Source organism: Anoplopoma fimbria, chromosome 4 (assembly GCF_027596085.1).
Source record: "Anoplopoma fimbria isolate UVic2021 breed Golden Eagle Sablefish chromosome 4, Afim_UVic_2022, whole genome shotgun sequence".
In the NCBI taxonomy this organism is placed as follows: Eukaryota; Metazoa; Chordata; class Actinopteri; order Perciformes; family Anoplopomatidae; genus Anoplopoma; species Anoplopoma fimbria.
In genome coordinates this window covers 20,443,767-20,464,808 of record NC_072452.1, presented here as the reverse complement: position 1 = coordinate 20,464,808, position 21,042 = coordinate 20,443,767, and the positions used below count along the sequence as shown (strand labels likewise).

The 21,042-nt window shown below is 37.9% G+C and overlaps 1 long non-coding RNA gene across 1 annotated transcript; it reads left to right on the top strand.

Moving 5' to 3' along the window:
* Positions 1–378: 378 nt before the first annotated feature.
* LOC129090593 (uncharacterized) lies at positions 379–12,911 on the top strand. The gene is made up of 3 exons (XR_008531197.1): positions 379–507; positions 5,590–5,771; positions 12,549–12,911. It is a non-coding gene; the product is annotated as an uncharacterized LOC129090593 (long non-coding RNA).
* The last annotated feature ends 8,131 nt before the right edge of the window (positions 12,912–21,042 follow it).

Sequence of the window (21,042 nt, the reverse complement as noted above, 5' to 3'; positions counted from 1 at the left end):
AGTGACATACTTTATCAAGATGCAATCATTTCCTTAGATAGATTGATACTTTTTTGGGTCATTTTTGACCAATAAAAAAAGGTTAGAGTTGGGGCATCAAAATAGCAACACATCACTTAGCCTGTTTGCTGACGCACGGAGCAGGTATGTAGATCCTCATTTAGAAAAACTGAAACAATCAACAAAATAAATGATTGTGGAATTCCATTGAGTTGCTTTGATTTCAGGTTCCTGGTACCGTGCACTCTGGCTCACTATAACAGAGCCATTGTTAGTGATATTAGCAACACCTGTGCTTTTCCTGCTTATGAGTCAAAAAGTCTGCAGGTCTATTGTTTAAACTATTCCACTAGTCTACAGGTGGCGGTCACACAAAAAGATATGCTGCAATGCGACAACAAAGACAAGGAAGAAGAAGACTGCTAGCATGGAGGTGTTACCAATTCTGAATTGTTGTACATGGAGGGAAATGCTCTAAACACATTTGTTGGACCTCAATTCGTTTCGGTGAGTAACACTGAATGTTTTATTGGTTTACAAGAAAACTCCACAGGGCACTAAGTTTAGGCAACTAAAAAAAAACAGGATGCAGGTGAGGGAAAGGTAGTCATCATGGCTAAACAATGCAAAACCCTGGATAAAGTCAGCCTAATTCAAATTCTTGCTTTCTACAATATCTATGCATGGCAACCACAGTATAGTTAAGGTTAGGGAAAGATAGTGGTTAAGGCAAAAACAATATGGTTGAGGTCTGGCTACTGTTTGGCAAATTAAACCATTAGTAAATGTTAAGGAACGATTGTGGTGATGGAAAATAAACTATGGCTGACCTCCACATGCTACAATGTTCCTCGTTACACATACAGCACATTGTTTCCTATGTTGGCATTGGACACAAACCATAAGATGCCGATCTGGCTAATATGTATGTCGTTTTTGGGAACACTGGCCCGGTCAGCTCTGACTACCTCTATGAGATGTGCTGCAGATGCCTGATACATCCACCCACGGCCTCTGGCTCCGTTTTGCTTTGATATATGACTGTCTCATTACTTCCTGCAGTGCCATTGAACGTTGGCTTTGAACATGAATTGCTAATGCACAATAGTTGCATTTGATGTATTCTATCATTATGTGTAGTTGCTGACATACTCTATGGATTATGTTGAAAAGACTCTTTACCAGCACATAACTGGCACACTTTGACATTCCTTTGATGCAAATTTGACACACTGGAAGCAGTCAGGTATCACAAAAACAATCTTGTGCTTGGAAGGCAACATAAAGGTTTGTTTCCTGAAGTATAGCAGATTGCTGAATGTGATGATAATGATGTTTGGTGTTGGATATAGGGATGGAAATGAGAGCACAGCTGAGACTAATCGTAAATGGAAGAACGTGTCTCCTGATGGTATCACTTTCATCCTGAAGGTCGGCAAGTGCTGTCTAGCTCTCCCCTGTAATAGATAGTGTTGCCCACAGGAGAAACTCCAAAATAGCTGGTCGTTGTCCAGGTGGTTTTACTTTGGCGAAAAGGATCAATGTTAGTGAATTACTCCCTCCAGCCACTTTGTGTTTTAATCGCTACAGTGTCACCTCTGATAGTGGGGTTGCTTTGGCAATGTACACTAGTGTGAGTATTAAGTTACAGTGCAAACCTTTGCAAGTTTTCCAACTTGTTACCAATCATTTAAATTTAATTTTAAGTGCATTTCTTAAAGTTTCTGTGAGGAACTTTTAACTGGTTATGAAATACTGATACCTCTTTATGATAGCATAAGTAAACATGACAAGAAGATTGTCTAGTTCTATATAGTTATTCTCGTGTCAGATTCCGCTCAAAATCAGATGAAATCATGCAGGTTCACCAGAAACTCCATCAGCTCAGACTCCAGCGGGGCCTCCGGCAGCGACCAGCCTGCTGCAGATTTTCAGTGCTGCCCTCAAACTGCAGTCGGATGCTTCGGAGGGAGAAAGAGAGCTCATTGCAATGCAGAAGTGTGTCCTCCTCCGGGGAGGAGCAGAGCTTTGCCTCGCTGCTCTGCCGGTCCCTGCTGGGAGCCAGGACCAACACCACACTGCTGGAGACTCTGGCTGTATTGCTGGGCCGGCTGGAGAGACGGGATGCAGCAGAAACATTTGAGGTTTTCTAAACTCTGTTGTTTGGAATAACCACCATTTTTGTCCACAGGGACTGCCAAAATCAACACAAAATGAAAGTTCTTTGTAGTCACTTTAACTTCTAGACGCTTTGAGAAGTCTGTCTGGCTTAAATTAACTCTGGCTAAAGAATTAGAATCACATAATGGTTGAAACTGAGAATAAATATATAAATATTCCCAATAGTCAGTAGTTATTTTATATTACTTTTTATAATATTCATGCATTTTATCCATTTAAATCTCCACCCAATTTATGAAGAGTCATTCAAACTCAAAAACAAAAACCTGCAAAGAATTAAAGATGCAAATCCAACTAAACATCCCACCAGATTGCTTCTCCGTGAAGTAATTCAGCCTGTTCATGGTGTGAGGAGTGGGTATTTATACGCTTGTCCTAGTCCTGGCTTTGTTGCCAATGTAATTGAGGGATAGGCTTTCATTGGAGAGGTCCTATCACTACAGTGAAGAGACCTGGCAAGCGTTAGCAAGCAGGGAGACCAGCACAGCCAAGCCGTTTGCCGTGCCAGGCATTTCACATCATTGTGAATTCCATCATTGGTGGGCCTCAGGCGGGCATGATGGAAATTATCAGCCACAAAAATAATTAGCTAACCCATAACTTCTCGCGGCCACCGGCTTGCCATCTTGCTTCTTGTGTGATTGTTTCTGTCCATTTGCATCTTCAACAGATATTTTAGTCACATGTTTGGTTTCATTTGTTCTCTGTTTATCAGGAAGACAACCCTTTACACATGTTTAGCACATTTTCTTTTTTAAATATTCGGATCATTTTTGCATCAAACAACTTCCTGAGACACTAACAGATCTCTCTTTTTATAACGAACATGTGAATTTATGTACCTGGTATCAGTGCCTAGCTTTGACTTTAACAATCTCACCAAGCTTAAGAGCCAGCCAATCACATGCAGCACCAGCAGGTCAAAAACATGAAGAAACACTCTGCTAAAACTATTGACCCATGTTGAATAGTTGGGCATTGGGTGCAAAATGATTCATTTTGAAAATATATATGACATAAACGCACACCTGGTAGATTCAACTTCCAACTGAACTTTGAAATAAAGATGAAAGAATTAAAAGGACCTGTGAGCAGATCAACTTAAGACATGTTCCCTTCTCTCACTGTCTGATTTTAATAATTCTAAGAGATTTTGAAAATGGTCAAATCTTGAATATTTCTTTAAGATATTTATTTTTATTGAGCTGGTCTAAACTGTGTTTGAATTTAATTCATTGCTTTGTTGAATATCAAAACAAAATTTACTAATTTCTCACTTTGAATACAATGTACTGAAGCTTATTTGCAGCTTTGATTTTTAAAACAGAGCACAGGTGTCAACATCCTTCTTCTGCATGACCTTTATCTGACTCATCCCTGCTGCATACAGGCCAACACCCACAAACCCCCTCCAAGCTCTTAGTCATGTCCCAGTTTTGGCTCCTTTAAGTCTCAGAAACCTGTTTGTTTTATTTCACACTTTGAAGCACATGCCCTTTTTATGTCCGCTTATAAGGAGAGAGAACCTTGAGTAAAATGTATTTTTACCAAAGAGATGAACAATATGTTATGTTTAGAAAAAGCATTAGTTAAACAATCCTTAAATACTTGTAATCAAATCAATTCAATTCAATTCAATTCAATTCAATTCAATTCAATTCAATTCAATTCAATTCAATTCAATTCAATTCAATTCAATTCAGTTTATTTTGTATAGCCCAGAATCACAAATTACAAATTTGCCTCAGAGGGCTTTACAATCTGTACACATGCGTGTCAGTTGATAAGAAAAATGATTCAAAGATTCGATTCAGAGAATTACAATATGTCTGGTATCATGAAAGCACAAATTTGACTGCCGCCCACGTTCATCTGAAACACAGGAGAAAATATATTTATTTCTATGATTTGATTTTACCACATCCATCTGAAATAATCTGCTCATAACTGCCCCTCTGAGATGCTGAAATTAGTTTACATCAAGAGTATGTTCACCTCTGAAAAGTCTCAGTCCAAGGTGAACCGTCCTTGCAACATCAGAGTGGAGAACGTGTGGTGACGCTCCGACAGGGCTCTTGATTAAGTGAGTCAATTGGCCCAGGGAGGACACTCTTCTCCTATTGACCCCGCTGATGTGTCATCGGCAATAATCTCAGAGAGCGTTTGATAGGAAGTGCTCCTTTCATCGAGCAAAGGCACTGATCTCCCCTCCCCGACACCCTCATCTCCCATGCTCAGGAGAATTGCCAGATGATTTTAAATGAGGGCCAGCTGACATCCTTCAGTAAATGTGGATGAACCGAACTGCGAGATGTCATTCAGAGGAAGCGTTTGGGAGTTGAGCACAGAGGTAGGGGAACAGACATATGGCTGAAAGCTCTGTCTGTGCACAGAAAAGCTTCAGCTTAGTTAGACTGTATGTTTCAGTTATCTGATGTTGATGATGACCAGTCTCATAAAGTTTGTTATCAAGCAGCTTTGTTAACACAGTTGTGAGTATACCCGCCTGTCTATTAATACACAATTAAACAACCATGTCTCTATTTGTTCTGCTTGCTGCAAGTAAATCTGTCAAGAAACACTCTGATAGTCTATTATAAACCATACTAATGATATATTAATGTAATGTAAATAATCTGATTCTGATAAACGAAAAAAAATATGCCTCTCCTGAGCTGTGTTCATGCTGTTCTCCTGGAGTTTCAGTTTATAGTCTCTATAGCTTATTTACTTGTTCCTTACTACTGCACCGGGGGTGAATCTTTATATACTCACCCGTTTGAATTATGTAAAGGCTTTAAGTTATGCAGTTGTGGGTGACGTCTCAGGTTACTCTCCCACTAGCTGTGTTCTCTGACGATCCACCTCTTTGCCCATTTTTGGATTAGCCAGGAGTTAGGCAGAGCAACCCACCTTAAAGACATTATCTTGCAATACCTTTACTAACTAATATTTAGTACGCCAGAGAAAGATTTAGTATGTCCCAATATATAGTATGTCGAATGCAGTTTGCTAAAAATACCAGGATGTTCTACCACATCCTTTTTGCAGTATGCAAGTCAGTGTGATTTTCTGGCTTTTCTGACCCACAGTCCTTTGCACAGCAGATATATGAGTTAGAGGGTCAATGTTCAACGTTTCATTTTAAAAGAAAGTTATATTTGCCAATTGAATGCTTTACTGCATGCAACAGTACATACTTTGTAAGGGCAGCTGCAGTATGTACTAAAAGTAAAAAGGAAGAAGTATTTGATTTGTAGCACAGCTTTAGCATGTAACGAGCGTATATATTGATCTGCATCACAGTTTTAAGCCTAGGTTTCTGTGCAAGCATCAGTATTTCAGGAGATGGGAGAGAGAATGTGTTGAATTAAAACCACTCGCACGTCGTTTTGCTTTGTATTCCAGTGCTGACCAGCGACAGGGATGGGAGTGAAAGCCTTCATGTATCCTGCTAGAGCCACCTGGACTACTCTGCAAAAGGAACATAAACAACATCAACAGAAAGCAAAGGCTGGATACACTGAACCAATCACAGGCTGTTTTCCACATTTGGTGCAATCCTTTGAGCTGAATCTCCTACGGAGCAGGTTGGTTGTACAGCATGTTACCATGACGATCTATCCCAGTTCAAACGGAACCAGATTTGCGATTGATCCTGAGTTAAACCCAAAGTTTTCTTGTTAACCTGCTAATCTTGCTCTGCGTGGCAGTTTGACTCTTCTGTAGTTCTGTTCAAATCATAGCTGGAATATAAGGATGTTTATATTGACGTGTCTATCTGCTGCATTAACAATGCAAACACACTATATGATTAACGACAGAGATTGAGGAATGTGTTCATAGATGACAGATTATCTTTACAGACATGTTGGTCACAGTTCACACTCACTGGTTGTCACATTTCTGTGCTTCCTTGGTCCTTTTCATTTCATTAACAGCAGTTGTGTGGATGAAAATTGAATGGATGACAGACAAGTCGCTCAAAGTCATTCTAAGATAAACTCCAGCTTTCCATTTGAAGGGTTACAGAGGTAAATAACCAATTATGTAGGACTGTTTCCTTCCCTGAGGTAACAAGAAAAAAGATTAGATAAATATGTGACAGATAAGGGGAAAACAATGGCAATTCAATAATGAATTTCAGGCTGCTATGAAGGTGGACAAAATAAAGACCTTAAAATATATGACCAACACAACAATCAAATCAACCAAAACAAGGACCTCGATATTGTACAAAACCCAGAATAAAATCCAACGGCAGTGCTTTTCAAAGTCACATTCAAAGATAGTCGGGCAAATAAAAAATATGGTTAAGGTAAGGCAATTAAAAACCCTTGGGCGAGATTAGGTAAAGATCATTTAATTAGAGGCAATCATTAAACTCAGCTCTGTGACTTCCCTGCATGACTATCTCCCAGTTTATGTTTACTTTCTACCTCACTTCATAAAACCCTCAATACTTCCTGCATTGGCACTAGGAGTTGGAACTGGATGTAAATTAAGAATTGTCTAATATGAAAGTAATCCCCAGGATATCGGGCTGCCACATTTTCACAAATGAAAGTGTTGAATCAACACCTCTGTGCAGTGATGGAAAGTAACTGCATTTATATATCTATTTTTGACGTACTTGTGCTATACTTGAGTTTATCGTTGTAATAATGGTGCATTTTACTTTTGAACTTGTGAATCCAATACATTTACAGCTATCATAACTGGTTGCTTCTTAGATTACGTTTTTGCATAAAACAATATATGAGGGTGTAAAATACAATGCATTGCTAACGATTTATTGAGTAGTTTCCAACCGTTTTGGCTGGTGGGCTGCTACAATTAATCAGTATCTAGTTTCATAGGTCTCCTTTACTCATTTCAGTGGTTGGCAGCTTCACCAAACAAACATTTTCTCTCTAAACTTCTCACATGTTTTATTTAAAATAAATGTTCAAGGTACAAAGAGATGTTGAAAGAAACATTGCAATAAGGTATTACAAAAAAATACTCAAAGATTTAAGATGAGAGAAAGTCTTAAAAATGAATACCAATTGTGTGTAGCAGAGCTTTGTTTTTTCTGATTTCCTCTACCATTAGTCATCTCCTGACCCCTCAGGTTTATCTTGTGACCCTTCAGAGGAGGCCTGACCCTCTGTTGGGAGACAGAGTTTGTTAAAACGTGCTCCGAATCGAACACCTACAACAGAAAAACGCTGCCAACACATTTATCCATCATTATTCACAATCTAATGTCATACCCAACAGTGTATCGCTCCCAGACATCTTTCTCTGGAATATGTACTTTGGCTTTTGGTACTTTAAGTATATTTTCATAAAAAAATCCTCTGTTATTTTATCTGAGTATTTTTAATGCATTACTTTTTAATTTTGAATTATCTGTATAATTCTGCCACGAGTGCCTCTGTGACACATATTCAACAGATACTAGTTTTTATTGCAGCATGTCTACCAAATGTATTTTATTTTATTTATATAATTAGTTGTTATTTACTATGTCCTTCCAAAGTGAAAGTTTTTGGGCTTAAAATTCAGTTTGTGCTCTCTTCTTTTTTTTTATCCACAGAAACATGCACATTTAGTTGCTCACTAACAAGCAGCACTAATAACGACCTCGCTGGTCAACCCGGTGTGATTCTCAGAGTCCTCACACACACAGAGACTTTGGCCCATAATTCCTGCACTGGTTGTGTGGGTTTTATCATGTTGACAAACAGTGTTCCTGTGCCATTTAGCATATTTATTCATTAATTTGACATTTACTGTTGAGGAAGCAGATGGTCTGAGTCTTGGTTACAAGTTTCTGACACCCCAAGGATTCGCTGCATCGATTACACCAATATGTTTGGCAGCGTTTGTAAGCGGGCCCCTTTTCAATCAATGACATATGAACGCTATTAAAGCAGAGGTATTAAAAGCTAAATCACTCTTTAACGAGGGTATTTGCATGTGCATATGCACTTGCGTACAATTCCTAGCGTTTACTTCAGTGTGCATAAAGCCCCAGATGGTCGGAGTTTACAGCATCCAGAGGATTCTTATAGTCACTGAGAAGTCCTGTAAGCAAAATTAACTTTCAAAACTTTTCCAAAGACTCCAAACTTCCTGTATTAATCAGTGAGGTTAAATGGACACATGTCAATATATATTTCCCTCCCCGTCTTTCGTAGAGGTCACCTGTTGTCGAGATAAATTTGAAAGCAACTGTTTCGCCTTGCCAGAGGCCATTTGGGAGAAATCCAAGACAGATTTAATGGAAGTTTTGAAGGCTAACGGTCAGTAGAGGTTTCAGGTCGGGTATTTGTAGTTTGATCCAGACTTATTAGTAAACAGGGTATTATAAATTCATATCCTTTCTGTTTTTCCTTCACACCCTGTTTAATGACCCGAGGAGCCTTTCCTTATTCCATGTTGCTGCTGATTTTACTAAGACACTTCACAGATACATCACCTATTATGTATTATAATCATCAAAAATGTAATCTGCCAGAGAATGACAAATTAATTTCCAGCGCTCATTGCCCTTGATCTTGAAGAAATGGAGAAGGGGAGGTGGGAGAGAGCATGGGCAGGAGCTACGACCTGGTAATAGGCATGTGACGAATCCGGACCAACGCTCAGGCCTCTTTGGGACACAGTGGAACACTCAAGACGGGGGAAATTAAAGAGTTGTAATTATGTTTTCCTGTGGGGCTGCTGCAGTGACAGCCAGATATTCATCAACTGGCACTGCAGCAGGTGCGACTGCCACATGCTCGATCTGATTCATCACCAGAAGTCGGCTCTTTCGTCACCTTTCCTCCGCGGAACTCTTCTCTTTTATTGAGCTGTTTGATTTTCGTCATGCATTGATCATCATTTGCCTTCTAAACATGCACAGGCTGCTGTGGTTGGGAGGAGGGGAGCTGTGCCCCTGCTTGGAGACATATTGAGCCGTCCCAGTGAGCAGATGCCTAAAAAAATCTAATGCAGGAGTCTTGCCAGTATGGAAAACAGTCTTGTCTCTGCCCCAGTTTCCTTGCTGCTATGAAATCATTGATGAGGAAAAGCCAACTCATGCTGGCTGTAGCCAGAAGCATCCGATGCTGCAGGCAGCAGCCCATGCCTGACCCTTCAATCACACTTAATGCATCAAATGCGTCACCCTCTGATGAAAGGGCATTCATTTCAAATGAAAAAATCCCAATTTTACTGCAGAGAGCATGAATCCAGTTTCCCGGGATTTATTATATACCTATATATATATATATATATATGTGTGCATCATCTATATATATATATATATATATATATATATATATATATATATATATATATATATATATATACAGGGGATGCATGTATGTAGATGTATTTATAAATTAATAATTAATTTATTATGTATTGCATTTACATATTCTTTTTTTTTTTGGGATTCCTTTTTACAAGCTCTGTAAAATTAAATCATGACTGAAAGCAACATGAAAATGTGCGTTGCAAGAACTCAATACCTCATATAATAGCCTACAGCAGCACTATATTTTGTGTCCTTGCATAAAAAGTTGCATTGTATTCAAAATAGTAGATAGTTGTAACCTCTTGTACTTAAAAAAAATATTTCTATTTCGTCTTTATGGCAGAGTGTTGATGAATAGCACATCTACTGCACTTGACATCAACATTATATGATGTCAATTAGACTCATTGCTGCCAGCTTTTGGGCTGACAATACACATACGGTGTCTTGCAGAGGAATTTACTCGGCTCCCAACATTTTTGTAGTTTCTTGCACCAGCTGTAAAAAAAAATAAAAAAAAAAAAAAAAATGAGGTGTCTGAGGTGGCAAAGAAGACAAAACAGAGCGTCAGAAATCACTCAAACAGGAACCAACAAGACATTGGTTCAGAAACAATGATAAAGGGAAAGGATTTAAAGAGAACTCTACTTTTGTTCAGGTGATGTACAGGCTTATGTCTAGCTGTTCAGACAAATTACATAGGAAGGATATTTATTCCTGTGCTGTGACAACGATCCGTAACGCCATATATTTCATGCAACCAACGCTATATGAATATGAAATATGAAAATTAATATGGAAACGGAGTAAAAGTTCAAAAACAGTACAAAAGAACCATTAGGAACATAATCATTTTTCACCCACCAGGAACGTATTGTACCTTGTGTAATCACAGCTACATGAGCAGTGATTAGGTTCCTTTATCATGAAGATGTTTCTTAGTCACTCACATACACGTTTTTTCTCTCTCACACACACATACACACACCATAACAAATATAATGAGAAGTTAATAGTTTGTTTTCCTGGCATTAAGCCAAATTGTCGTCATTTTAGGAGGGGTCCGGCTCCGATCCTCGCAGTGACAAAACCTCCTCATTAAGACATGCTACTTTGAGTTGCACCACAAATTTCAAGGGCAATTGTTTGCTTTCCAAAAAATGAATACTCAACAGACTGACACAGTGTGCAATCTCTCATCACTATCGTCGCTCTCACGCAACTCTCCTGAGCACCAGACACATGAGACATTCCCCCAAATCATCCCTCAGCCTTCACCATGAAAGTATCCGCGTTAGAGGTGAATACAGACGAGCCAATTTCCACAAAGTCCCTCCTCTTTGATCCTCAGATTGCAGTCCGCTTGCAAAGGCATTAGCGAACTGCTCAATCTGATACTGATCCATTAGTCTATAGCTGAACACTGGCTGAAGACAAATAAAGGAAATGACTACATTAGCAAGCAAGACAGGTCCCTCTCAAGAGCTTCGGGTGTGTTTGAGGAAAAAAGAGTCGAGAATAATCTCAAAGGGCTGATTAAAATCATCACTGGAGTGATTTCACGGTCTGAACAGGAAAAGTCAGGTATCAGAAGTTAACAGACAACAGTGACGTTCATACCTCATCAATTTTTGACACCTATTTCCATTTTTTTCCTCTCAAATCCCTTTTACTTGTCTGACTTTGTTTTACTTGCAGGAAACTTAAAAAATAAAGGTAATGGTGCAAACTAAGCCATTTTCCTGCTTGCAGCTACTTTGACTTTAACTCGGATCATTTTTACATCCTTGTGATTGACAGCATGACTGGCGACGCCTCATGATTAGGGGGAGTTTATTCCCCACACATGCTCCACACAAATGGAGCATGGTTTTGGCAGAACAAGGATTTGGCAAACAAGAATACCTTAAGGACATTTTTTTTTTCTCAAGAGGTGGGCTGAGGAGGAGAAAGATTATTTTCATCCCGTTGATTTAAGGGGTTGGGATTTTTAGATCATGTTTAGTAGAAGCAGCACAAAAAACTGATCTCAGACCCTTATTTATAAATACTGAGTAAACAGAAATGTGTGTTAGTGTATATAGAACATTCAAACCTTTGCAGACAACAAGAGAGATCATCAAACAGACAAGAAAATAATCAGCTTTTTCTAAAAATGATATTAAAACAGCTGAGAAAGGACATGTTGTAGCACTGTTGATTCTGATTGACCAGAAGATGTGCATTATTTTCATATAACAACACAGTTCAGCAGCAGCTTCATCGCTGTTCTAAATTCTAACTGGAAAGCCTCCCAGTCAAGCAACTTTTTAAAGTTGACAATAGTGTCAAAACAAAGTTTGCATCAAGAATGTTACCTGAAAAATGTAAAAGCAATACTCTGCTTTTGTTGTGATTTCTTGCAAACAGTCATGATGATCTGCTCCAACCTGTTATGAAACACACAAACCACATGGCTCTTTATGGACCTCACCTTGCCTCAGGCAGAGTACTAACTGCTCTCTGCTTTAATACTGGATATCTCATATAAAATGTAACTGGTTGTGATATTATTAAAGAAAAAATAATTTGCATTGCTGTCCGCCACAACATATTCAATAAATTAAATCAGACTTGAATAAACCATGTCTCTTTTTCAAAATAATATAAGATCTATTAAATCAAAATCTTATCAAATCAGGTAACAAAAAGACAATCTCTGTTGTCTTGCTCTTAACGTCAGCAAAGCTATAGGCATGAATTTTTTTATCAAGAGAAATAATTCTCATCAACCTGACACCCAAGTTAGGAGATACTTTGGACACATTAGACACCAACTGCCTGAAGCCGATGCTAAGCTCTTAATGCACTCAATGTTTTCTTGCATTTATCTTACTGTGTTAAAAACTCTTCCCAAATAGGTGTATTTACTAAAACCATCGCACATTCTATACAAACTGTGAACATTCTTGATAAAAAAAAAAATCATTATACCATCATTCTATCATAACTAAACTGAGCTCTGACGGTTTTATTTGTTTTGCAGATATGTGCCAGATGTATAAATGAATTTATGCTCTTGTGTCTTATTCTGAAGGGACAATACAAAGGAGACTAAGGCATCAACCTGAGGTGACTGCGTGGCTGAATTTATGAAAACTCATGCTTTAGTATTTTTCAGTCAAAGTAGCAGATAATGGGACGCATTCCCATCTATATCAGAGAATGTATCAGCTTCAGTATTTTTAAAACAATATTTTCAACGTGGCTCAAGACAAACAAATCATGTGATCATCTAAACCTTTGTATGGAACAAACTGTTTTCAAACATGCAAACTATACATCACATTGTTTTATGTGTAATGTACTGTACTGTAAATGTTGAAAACTGCTCTGCTTGCATTATGTTTTGCTTTTATCTATTTGTATTGTACAGTATTGTTTTTTAATATCTTCCTGCCCAGGGACCCCTTGTGTAAATTAACTATATAGCTAACTCTGGCTCCATTAAACTAATAAACTAAAGATTATTTTAAGTGTTCTTATTACATTTAAATGGGATGATGCCAAAATAATCCCAGCTATGCCTAACCACTGCAGCCATCCAAATATTTTTTGGCTGAGAACAAAAATGGCTGAGTTGCACCTTGAAAACCATCATGAAAATTATCCTCACATTTTATGATTCATATTTGAAAATGCTGTCAATATCCAAACGACCTGAGGGCGTCGAACTCTGCCATGAACTCTGTGCGGAACAATAAAGCTTGCAGTTTCAGAGACTGCTTGCACTTCATTTCTGTAATCTGAATACTGAAATTATTAACAAACCGGGACTTTTACTTAGTCTATGATCATATTCTTCTTGCACATTATCCAAACCTAAAATTACAAACTAGTGGCAATTGAAAAGCCAACAATGAGACATTCATTTACATGTGAATGAAATGCCTCACTCAGAAGACTTGTTGTTAAGTGAATTTTCAACTCCATTTAAAAGTGGAGTTTCAGGCTACCATTTAGTGGTTACAGTGTGTTGATGTGTTAGTATTTGAGACATTATGAATATGTATCAGCGTATCAGGCAGGTGGTTGGTCCAAAGTGGATGGTCCACCTGTTGAACAAATGACCCTCTTGCTGGCTGTAGTTATTTTGCTGAAAAAAAGAAAATCTTGTTTAGCCACTTCTCTCTCTGAGTGCAGATGAAACACTGGTCACACCTGCTGCCAGTTGTTGTATAACCAACCTGTTAAGTGCCCACACTGGATAAGGCATACATAATTGTTCTGTGCTTTGACGGTGTACTGCATTTTATATTCAAATAGAATACAATGTAAAACAAGATACAGGAGTTATTACATGCATGATTTGTGGGAATGTTGCTTCAACTGAACTGATACAAAAAAAACACGAATAACTGCTCAGGGTGACTGACTAGCAGACTGTGCACATCATGGACATCCTTAAAACCAAATTGCAGTGCACAGCATGATAGCAATGACACAAAATAGGCATGATGAATTTTTTTTTTTGGAAAAACAGGCTAGAGTCTCTAGTGTGTGTGTAATGGTGGCCAGGACCCCAACATGGATCCCAAATACTCAGCCTGAAGGCTATGTTCAGATCAGTATTTGTCAGCTTTGCGCCGTAACCTGAATCGCTACATGGGAAGACATGGAACAACTCACCCCGGAGAGATCTTGGTCTTGTGAACACAGATGTCAGAGTTTTGAGTCTCTACCTCTGTTGTGGCCCGCAGACATGGCACAAAGGAAGACAGTAGGAGGCTGCAAATGTTGCTTTACACAAATTCATACATTTAAAAAATGGATGTGCCCTGAGGCAACCACTCAAATCCTAATGGCCTATGTTCAGTTGCCACAGATTGGAGTGCACATACACTAATAAATTATCTCTGTAACAAGGTAATACACCATATTTTCTTTCTTGGGAGACTGAGGTCATTTGCAGCAAACACACAGATTCTGATATTCTTTTTTTCAGTCTATAACAGAGTATTGTGTGGTTTGGGATCAGTGCATGTTACAGTTGTCTCTTTGCTAAAGCTACACTGGCTGGACAGCTGAGTTAAACACTTGTGTTTACTAAATTAATGTTGTCTCTGGCTGATATAATGTTACATTAGACCCCTCTCATATTTTATCTGAAGAATACAGATTTTACCATCTAACTGGATATTCAGAGTCCTGTAGTCTAGATTTAACAGACCGCAGTACTCCATCATTTCTCAGTCTGTCAGCCTGTTGAATCAGATTTTTGGGTTCTAATTAAGGCCAGGTGATACCTATGTGGATTTAACACTAAATGTGAAAGTGAGAGATTAAATTGATTGCACCGCAGCGTAGTATTCGTAATGTCTGATGTAGTATATGTTTGTTTTATTTCTTTTGTTGTTTGGTTAAATGTTTTGTTCTGTTTTTTTTTTTGTATGAAACAGTGTACGCCTTTGGGCACAAGACAAATATTCTTCTAATAAAGTGAAAGCAAATAAAATCAAGAGGAAAGACTGTGCTGGTACCTCCTGGATGCGATTGTGTGAGAAAATGTGCTGAGTAAACTGGGTTTGGAATAGCTGAAAAACACATCAACAGTCGTGGTATGACTGACTGACATGACTTTCTGGCTTTATTTCAATCCCGTATTTTAAGCGCAGTTAAATATAACAATGCTCTGTGTATCATCTTCATTTTATTTTCACCCTGCCTTTCTAAGGCCAACATAAAGCACATTATAAATGAGACAGATGCCTCTAAGTGTAGCTCAAAAGGACCTGAAAGGCCAGGCTCTCTTACTGACCCCCTGGGGTGCGGTGGAGCACTGGAGTCTCCTTCAATTTACTGTGAACCCTCATCATCAGAAAGTTTACCTTTTATATGAACATACACAATGCTAATTCTTTGGCATTTTTTTTATGACAAAACGGCAGTAGCTAAAATCTAACCCAAATATCTGACATTTAACAAGATGGTGTCGGAAATTGTGACTCACTCATCCAACCTCTGGCTTGATTTGACTCAGCCTCACAAGTCTCATCACATAAGCCCTATTTGTAGTGTTTAATTAAAAGAAAAAGAAGTACTCCACTCATGTTCAAGAGCTTGGATGCAGAATTGTGAAGCAGTGTCAACAAATATCTAAATCAGGACACTGAATGACAAGACGTATAGCTTAAAAATAAACCTACTCCTTCAAGCTTTTGGCAAAATGAAAGACAAACTTTGTGTTGCTTGCTCTGTCTTTATGTAGACGGCAGGAACATGCAAGGCCTCAACTCTGAGCCAATGAAACCTGGATCATGAGTGTTCAATCTCTTTTAAGTCATGCATCCATTTTAAAACCACCAGCCTCCCATTGCTATCTGATTCTAGCCAATATAAAGGATTTGTCTCATAGCGTAAGACTTCTTTAGATCATGTTTTACTGTATATGTGTGTGTGTGTGCCACAGCCAATTGCTCTCCTTTCTTATTTCGCTTTGATAAGACTTTAAATTGGATTAAGGTCTATTCTTTATCCTCTTTGACGAAAATTTAATTTCCATATCCTCCCCAAAGTGTCAAACGGAGCCCCCAACAAAAGCATTTTTAGAGGAGATAACGGAAATCAAACTTCCAAGTCATGAACACGTAGATGATGAGGGCTTATGTCCCTACCTTAAGAAAAAAAAAAAGCCTGTGAATGCAGGCTTTGCCACAGCTAGTGGAGGAAACGCTTACAGGATGCTCCCAGAGTTATTATCCATTCCCAGCAGTCAGTCAGTGTTGATTCCTCCACCAGTCGATACCTCTTGTTGCAGGTGTACCCGGTGTGGCTTGCTCAGAGAGGAAGTGCAAACATAACCAAAGCAGGAAATGAACTGCAAATCCAAAAGGAGATATTCTCTAACATACAACAATGTGGGTGTTTCCTTTCCACCCAGTTCATCAGCTGCATTATGACTCCATTAAAGATATTAGACTAACCCTTTCTTTCTCTAAAAACTATTTGGTGTTCTTTTTCCTTCTACTGCTCCCTTAATGGATGTTATTAATACTTGGTCATGGGGTGAAATTACCTACATGTACAATGCTGGTTATTAAAAAGATTCTGATGTAAGCTGTTTTGTTTGATAGGATCACCAGTTTATATTTTGATTCTTACATTGCATCCCATGGCGGATGAGACAACAGGAAAACAATGTCCAGATTCGACTGACTGGAGACTGTGTCATCACAGCACTGTGTTCAATTACTGTGCCCATATTGCGTGGCTAATTGATGTGCTGGCAAAGACATAGCACGGAAAGTGTTTCAACAGGAACTGAAAGATAAAAACAAGACCTGCTGGAAATCTGGTTTTGATTATACTCGTACAGACTTTTTTTTGTGGATGAAGGAAGTTAGTGTTTTTGGTCTTCTTTTCCACGGTATTTTTTCTTTCATGGTGAAAGGTTACCTCATGTATGCTTTTTGCTTTTTTAGGCCTCTTTAACGCCTCTTAGAAGGGGGATGGAGAAAGAATACTATCAGAAGCATACCAACACGGATTTTCACCGACACTTGTGTACCCTCTCTGCTATCTAAGCTTCCCCTTTCAGTTTCAATTGGACATAAATCCTACACGTGAGCATAAGAAATGGGTTAAGTCCTGTATCTTTGGTCAAACCCTATTCAGAGGGGATTTTGGTGGCAGGCAAAGCACTGACTTACACATGTGTAAGGGTGAGAAACTGAGTGAAAGAGAGATAGACAGACTGCATGATTGAGAGAGAGAGAGAGGGAAACTTTTTTTTTTTTCACTTTGGTCCTCAATTGGTTCTGCTGCTTGTTGCCTAGTAACCGCAATCCCCTTTGAAAGGCACTCTTCCTTGCTCAAAATATCACTAAAGATATATTCACATTCTGTCTACCAGACACTCTTATCGACAATGGGACAATAACGTCCATTTTGGAGAGACAATGCATTCGAGACCTTCTGTTTTCTTTGTATTACATTTTTTTTTTCCCTCGAAGATGGTCCTGTTTCTCAGGGTTTCCAAGCTGAGCTCGATGAGTAGTCTTTGTGCGTCATTGAAGATAATGACTGCTTTCTGGCTGAAAAATGGTGATTGCTGCTACATTTACAGTATGTTGGGTGTAATTACTATAGCATTTAGTGACACATTGTTGGCATAACCAGGTAGTGTTTAATAACTCACTTCAAGTGGTAAGGTATAGTGAACATTGGATGCTAATCAGCTGATTACTGACAAATCGGTCATTCCACTCACTCTGCTTCTGCAGGCATTCATTATATATTAGGAACTCATTAACCCTCAAGCCATTTGAGAGAAAAGGCTGGCAAGAGATGGAAATTAATTCAGAAGAAATTCAAAGATATATGGAACAACATACATATATTTTATTTTTATTAGAGTAATACCACATGAACACTGCCTAACAACTACGCTTTCTTACACTTCTGGAGAGGTCATCGTGTTTGTCGGTATGTTCTGACAAAAGAAAGTTGTCAATATGTCTCTTTAAATGAAATACAAGGATATGCTGTATGTGAAATTATGATGGAAGTGAATACTTTGCACTGCTCTGGGTTATACCAGTGAGTAAGCTTTATCAACTTAGCCTCTCATTAAATGTTATAGAGGATCCAAGCTTGTAATACATACTCTTTTTCACACAGTGCTGTTCACATGTTCTAGTGTTACACAGAAAATCTGTGGGCAGATCCCTGACTGGTAATTAGGATGAGGTGGGGTTTACTGCCTTGCTTAAAGGTAGTGTGGTATATTTTCAGGTCTCACTTCAACAGCACTGTCGCATGAAAGATACGACAGTAGCTAATAGAGAATGAGAGGTAACACTTTGGTAACACTGAAAAGCTGCTGTAAGGCTGAACATTTTCATAAACGGATGGAAAATGTATTAACAGGGCCGACTGACATCCACCACCTGTAGTTTTGTGAAAACGTCCGCACCTGCCATCCCATTTGTGCCCTGAAAAATGAATGTAAAAGTACTGTAATGGGTATTGATTCTAATAAGGTCAGGGACTCACCATGCTTATACATTACACTATTGATTCGGCTGAATACGCAAAGAACAATGGCACACTGTTTTTTTAGTCAGAGAAAGAAAAAGGCAAAAATATAACAATGAATAGATCAATGAAAGTTAAAATTCTTGAGGTTTTCAATACATAATTATTGCATTAAAACATCATATATTGCAAATTGATACATGGGCTTGTTACAAAAAATTATTTAAGAAAATAACGTCATTCGAGTTTATATAAAATAAATACATATTCAATAATAATAGAACAAATTATAATCAAATAAACGATAAGTAAATAAGAAAATGAATAAAGTAGAAAGGATTGTCCTGAGTACTCGTGAAACATTTATTTTTGTGGTTAGCATTTTAGAATCTATGTAAAAGTTAAATAATTTACAAAGTCATTAAGGGGAGTGTTTTTCTTTTACACTCGTTGATAGCTTGATATTTGGACCATGATTTTCAATTCATGGTTTTTTTTATATACAAAAGCTACACAATGTTACACTTCATCAGAATGCAATTCAACTGATTAACTTTAGTGTTTGGACACCATTTAAAATGGATCGGATTCTTTACTTTACTCTGACAAATGCTGTGTGTTTTAAGCTTTTAATGATGAACTTTGAAAAGCGCTATATAAATAAAATGTATTATTATTATTATTATTACAAATTTAGTAGTAATGCCTTTTCTGCACCCATTTTCAATTAACATCCAGATTATTAAAAAAATAAATTCCTGTTTTTCCTGTATAATGAAATCGTAAAAAAAAATACATAACTGAACTTTGCTTGAGATTAAAAAATATACACTAATAATTCATATAAATATACTCTCTCACATAACGGTGAATCCATACATTTGTTTTGTGTGTGTGTGTGTGTGTGTGTGTGTGTGTGTGTGTGTGTGTGTGTGTGTGTGTGTGTGTGTGTGTGTGTGTGTGTGTGTGCGTGTGCGTGTGCGTCACGTCGAATCTACCATGACGAAAAGGAACTCAGGTGACGATGACGCGCAGGTTCTTCTTCACTACAAACATTCTCATAACTCTTGGCAGGAACTCTGGAAATACCTGTGAAGTTATGCAAGTGTCAGTTTGGCCTCATAACAAGCCAATAATAGAGATTTAAAGAATAGATTAAGCAGGCAACGTCTTTTCCAATTGAACAACCCCGAATAACTCCAACCCTTGGAATAAGGATTTTGACCACTTCACCGGCACAAAGGAGAAAGATCTTTAAATAGCGTGAGTGTAAATCACTGTGTCTCTTACTGTTATGTCTTTATTTTATGCATATGTCCCCTGCAGTGTGTTTTATGTGTGTTTTTTTTATGGAGGTCATATTAAGTATAACATTACTAAAGTGCATCGTTTTCTCAATGCATTGAAATTGTTGTTTTTGTAATGCAGTATACAGAGATGCACAGGCTGCACAGAGTTTTTGGCATTTGCTAGAAACTTTATGATCAGCTGTGAAATTTGAAATGTTTGTATCATGTAGACAAGGACTTTCAGGTGGTTATTAAAAGGTTTGTATTTTAGCGGTATAATGAATAATTAACTTAAATGAGGAACATTAGTACAGATATAGAAGGTATTTTTCTGTGTGCCAAATATATAGCATAAAGTAGGTAAGAAGGATGTGTATTAAGTCATGTATTTGATACATGCATTGGGTTTTTGGTGTGTGGACATTGACTTACATTAATACATGAATGAATGCTGGGTAGTCTTTTGTACTTTGATACTGATAGGTACTATATATTCAAGTAAACTTATAAATATTGTTTTATTTGTCATTTGTGTATGTATGGGATTGTGGCGCTACGTCTATGATGTGTTGTGTCCTTTGGATGTGAAGATATATGTTAAATCTGTTGTCTAGTCTCTGCAGATTGTTGTATTACACCACACAACAGCACTTCAAATATATGCATCACTTTGTTTCTAAAATGATGTCAACCGTGTCCCACTTGCATCCTATTTACTTCCAAAAATTGTTTCAGACTGAATTTACATTAAATAACAGCAGCCCTCAGTCTCATCCGTCTGGTTTGAATGTGCAATGACCACTACTGCGTCTTGGCTGGAATTTTCTCCAAAGTGAAACAAACCAAAAAGAAAATTACTTCACAAATGTAAAAAAAGTTTTTCTTTTCTCGTATACTAGTAAATGTTTAGTGGAATTTCTTCTCCCAAAATCAGAAAAGTATGACACATTTTAAAACGTTTTATAAGATTCTTTTTTTCAAGGGTATCCATGTCTGGTATATGTATTCCTTACGCCAGGTTCACACTTAACGCAGAAGTGCCAAGCGCCGAGCAGAAGCCCGGCTGTTCACACCAGAAGCGCATTTCTCGGTGCCAGTCAACAACCGATTCTGTTATCTGCTGTTTTCTGTAGAAATAATGAATATTTCTTACTCTTGTCTGTGTGTCCGCTTTTACCATCAGGGTTCTTTGAAACGATTCTGGTGGTACAAACCAAAAAGAAAAGAAGGTCCATTTGCTAATTATTAAATTATCTTAAAATCATG